Source organism: Martes martes, assembly GCF_963455335.1.
Source record: "Martes martes genome assembly, chromosome: 6".
NCBI lineage: Eukaryota > Metazoa > Chordata > Mammalia > Carnivora > Mustelidae > Martes > Martes martes.
The window spans coordinates 72,947,366-72,952,592 of NC_137893.1; positions in this window are offsets into that span (position 1 = coordinate 72,947,366).

Sequence of the window (5,227 nt, forward strand, 5' to 3'; positions counted from 1 at the left end):
CTCCCTCATTTTTCAACTTCCCACAATTCCTGTGAAATGTAACAACACTGTCCTGCCAAAAATGTAATGCAAACAATGATGACATTTCACCGTAAAAGACACAGTGAGACTGAATGTTGTAAAACATAGATCAGAGTAGCAAATCTGTGGAAGAATCAGGCATTGACAGGCACAAATCTACAGTGCCTCTCCTGGAAAAATACTTGTTATTCAGAGAGAGTAATAAAAGAGGACTTTTCCCCCTAATTACTATGCAGTGTTGATCTAAAATTCAATGTTGCTTCTTAGGAAGGTTCCTTGCCAACATGAAAAGAAAGGAAAATAATTCATAGATTAATTTGAATAAAAAGAACTCTTTCAACACATGTGCTTAGTGTTCACTTTTTTTTGGAAAGAGATACCAAATTTATATCCATAATTTCATTTTGGAATCACTGTTCTTAATTCAGTGCTAATTAAGTTGAGCAGAATAACATTTTAAAGCAAGCTACCAACACTGATGTGGAGAGGAACTGAGTTTCAATGTATTATTTCCATCTGTCCTTATTACTTAAGAGAAGTTTCGCTTATGTTTTGGCACTTAAGAATCGAACATGATAGATTTTATTCTACAAAAGAACCATTAACCATTTCAAGTTAGTTGGCTGAGCTACTTTGTTTACTTAATTTCCATTCACAATCCAAAGAGATATTTTGTAACAATTTAAGAAAAATCAGAAAAGGGTGACTTCAAGTCATTTCTGAAAGACATTATACTGATGAATTAGCTTGGTAAATGGCAAACCATCCAGGAGTTCACTAGCACACCGGCAGAGTCAGTGGAGAGTTTTCAGAAAGCTCTGAAGAGACAGTTAAGTTCCAAGGTAAGAGGAGTGCAGAGAAGCCTAACCTGAAGCAAGGCCCTGATGAGTGAGGAGAGGAAAAGCAGTTCTCAACCTTACCCTACGTACGTCATACAGGAACTGGTCCTCAGGCTATGTCACTCCTTTCTTGCACTTGGCTCAGATGGTACCCCGGAAAGTGAGGCCAACAGCAAATATTATACTTTCTTGAAAAAGAGAGCAAAAACTTATCTAGCTAGTCACATTAAAATCACAAATAATATAAGTAAGATGAGACTGCACCATTGCTCACTGTTATTCAGCATCATTTAGAAAGTTTTAACCAAGAAAGAATGGAGGGTTCGAAGGAAGGAAGAGAAAGAAACAGAGGGAAGGAAGGAGGGATGGAAAAAGGAAAGAAAGAATCTGAAAGAAAGAAAGAAAGGGGGGAAGGGAGGGCAAGACGGAGGGATGAAAAGAGAAAGAAATCAATAGGGTATATGTATGAAAAAAGGAGAGTCAAATTTATTATTTACAAGCAATAAAATAATTTATCTAGAAAATCCAAGAAAATCAAATAAAGAATTATCAGTGCAGATGAGAGTTTAGAATGGCAATATGTTCCTGGAACAAAAGGAGAAAATTTAAGTCTTTCCTATACCTGAGAAAAATAAGACAAATAAAATATAAAACCAAACAAAATAAAAAAATAGAAAAGTAAACAAGACACTGGTAATGATTAAAGAACAAACAGAAAAGAAAAAAACAGAAATGGAAAAGAAAAGAAAATAACAGAAATTAACCCAAATACTTGAAACAATTTGGTATATCATAAAAAAGAACTTTCAAACCAGTTTGGGTTGTTTGGATAATGAATATATTGGTCTAAGTAATTAAAAGTCACGGTAGATCAGTACCTCAGAAAAATAAATTCCACATCAAAGCAAAAAGGAAAAAAGTTTTTGAGAGAGTTAATGAAAATATGTAATTGAAGAAATACTGAAATAAAACATCGCTGAATAGCCCCAGATTGATAGAAGCTTATCAAATTATGTCACCAAGAGCAGAAACTAATAATGGACGTATCAAGATTTTTGTTATTTAAAAAAACCTGTTAAACATGAGAATGAAATTAGAAAAATGGGACATGGGAACCCACTGAAATCCAGAATTTATTGGATGGTCTTAAAATTGGGACCTTTCTCAATCCAAGTAAATGAAGACTTTGCTGTGTTAGCAGCTGAACAGATAGAGCTGTTCTAACAATTCTCGCTCAAGTCTTCAGTTAAACCTTTCTCAGCATCTGCACAAATATGGTCCTGCTAGCGATTGCCCTGAAACACTTGACCAGTGGCCATGCAGGGCAGTCTAGAAGAATCTATGACTCAGATAAGCAATAAGTTATGCTTTGTCATGAAAATTAAGTAAACAACAGCGTTCATTCTCTTCACTGTGTAAGGTTACCTCACATGCTTCTGAGATGGCCCAGACTCCTTCCTCCTGCTTGGATATAGAAGGGCTCTCTAGCACGCTTCACCCAGTCAGGAGAATCTGCCTAAAAGCTACTCTTCCAGGCTCTGCAAGTTGATGAATGATAATTCCCAAGAGATTTCTATGTTGCCTCCAAATTTCTCTACAAGCGAAGAATGAGTTAAAGGAGAAATTACTGCAAGAGCTGCTACTTTCTCTACTACATATGAAATGTTTTAAAAATTATGGTTAACCTGATGCATTTTAAAATTACATACTAGGAAGCCAGATGGTTTCAATAATGTTCCAGATATACTAGTGATATATATCACCCACGAATTTATCATGAAAAAATATGTTAACGACTACAGGTATATTTTGTTTTGAGACTCCATTAAAACAGCAACAACAACAACTTTTAGGGATGCCTGGGTGCTTTTAGTTAAGTATCCGATTTTTGGTCTCAGCTCAGGTCTTGATCTCAGGGTTGTAAGGTCAAGCCCTGTGTTGGGCTCCTTGCTTGGCATGGAGTCTACTAAAAATAAATAAAATTAAAAACCTTTCCCTTCCATATAAGTGCGATTAACTCTCAAAGTGTATCTGATTGTAAACCTTACTAAATCAATTGTATCCATTAGCATTTAGTTTACCAATATCACTAAAAACTGTTCCCGTGTTGGTGGTTGATACAGGAATTGAAGGTTAAACTAATTAGCTAGCTGGAGAAGCAGCTCTTTTTTAACCAGGGGAAAAGGTATAATAATATTTCCACATATGATCAAGTCTTGTTACCTCGATATAAGAAAACAACACGTTTGAGTTATGGAGGTTCTCATGACTTTTTCCTTGTGGAGCATATCAAGGTTTGAATGACCTCGCCAAAAAACTAGAGTTATGAATATTGGCTTGATTTCATCTTATATCGCATGGCTTGGTGAACTCTCTAAAGATATGTAAAATCTCTTGTTAAAGGTCTAGTGCTCCAGGGACAAATTAAGTGATCACGTGTACCATGAAATATTTCTGCAATAGGAGTGTAAGTTTATACTAAAAATCATCAAATGATGAACTAAACACAATCTTAAAATTTTTCAGTCAAATGGTTAATATGTTTATAAAAGGCTATCAGGTTTCCCTTACCTTAAAATTGTGTTGTAATACGTAGAAATAAAAAAAATGCCAGAATCATGTTACTGAATATCGTATGTATAAAAGAGAACAGCATGGCTGCATTGTATCAAAATTGTTGGTGGGACCAGAGTGAACACAATTCACAAGCAATCTGACCGGCCCGGTCTGCACCCTGTGCCTCCCTCTGTCTTATCCTAGCAACAAACCCCAGTGCAGCTCCAGGGTCTCCTGGGGGATAAGTGAGAACATCCTCAGGAAGGGCCCCTACCACTCACTTTTTTCCTTCATTCTTATTAACAACTATTTATTTCCCAGAAAGAGGGCTCACATACCAGACTGTTGGAAACCTTGAAATCTGACTTATTTTATACTGAAGCTGAGAGCAAATGCCTATTTTTTATAAGAAAATTTATCCCAATTTTCTTAAAATTTCAAAATAATTGTCAACAACAGCACTAAAAAGCTGATTTCTTGAATATAAATTGGAAAAAACCTTTAAATACATGTAGTTCTCAGGGTGCGTGGGTGGCTCAGTTGGTTGGGTGCCCGACTTTGGGTTTTGGTTCAAGTCGTGGCCTCGTGGATAATGGGATCCAGCCCCACATTGCACTCTGCACTCAGCCAGTAGTCAGCTTGATTCTCTCTTTCTGCCCCTCTCCTCTCTCTCTTTCTCTCTCTCTCTCTCAAATAAATAAATCAATCTTTAGAAAAATGAAATAACTGAATAAATAGTAAATAAATAAATATATGCTGTTCTCTTTCTGGGCCCATAAAATCTATACATAGTTGATTATAAATGTATTTCCCATTTATGGTGCCTTTTTAAATATTACATTAAGCAAAATAAATCTTCCTCAGTTTTTAGTGTGAAATAGGAACAATGATGAAATTTCTTAGATTACCACTAGATGGCACTATAAAACCTAGTAAATGTAGTCTGCTCTCCTTGGTTTTGCTGCTGTTTCAGGTTCTTTCAGTGTGGCTCTTTTTTAATGATTGCAAGTCCAATGATAATTAATATTTATTTAATGACTTCTACAGACACTGATGAAATAATATTGTACTTGCTTAGCGACCTTGAACAAGTCAGTTATCCTCCTTATGCCTCATTTATGTTTTCCCATCTATGAAATGACCAGAAGACTCCTGGTTCTCTTGCAGGACCCCACATCACGACCTCTGGGATCTGGACGGATATGGCAAGGGTGAACCTAGAACCTAAAAGCAACTCGGCACCCTTGCCTGGGATTTTTTTCAGACTAGAATTGGAGAAAGCTAACTAGTACTTCCTGCATGTGCTGGAGAAGCAGGGCAGGAAGCTGGCCTTAAATAGGAAAAAAAATGAACAACAGAGAAGAAGAAACAAGGGGCCAAGATTGAGTCCCTGTAGTGTTCATGTCCCCAGTTCCAACTGTTCCTGGCATCAGTCACTTGACCGTCCTGCCCTCCCAGAGGCTGATGAGTTACATTCGTTTAACCACACTTGACAACAAAGTGTCCCTCCAGGAAATACTCCTTTTTGCCACAGGTGTTTGAATTATCATCACTTTGACCAAAGCATTCTTACTAATCAAGGTGGTGACTTACTCTATCCATTCAAAAGTGTAACCAAACCTAATATCTGCTCAAGTCTATCTACAATGGTAAGTAATAATATCATGGTATGTAATTCTCCCAAAATAGGGAGAATAAATTCAAAGCTTATGATCCATTAGGAACAATTAGAATCTTGAAGGGATACACCTCCCCCCAGAAATGCAAATGGATATTACTTCTTATAACCATCACTTCAGTCTTACGAGACT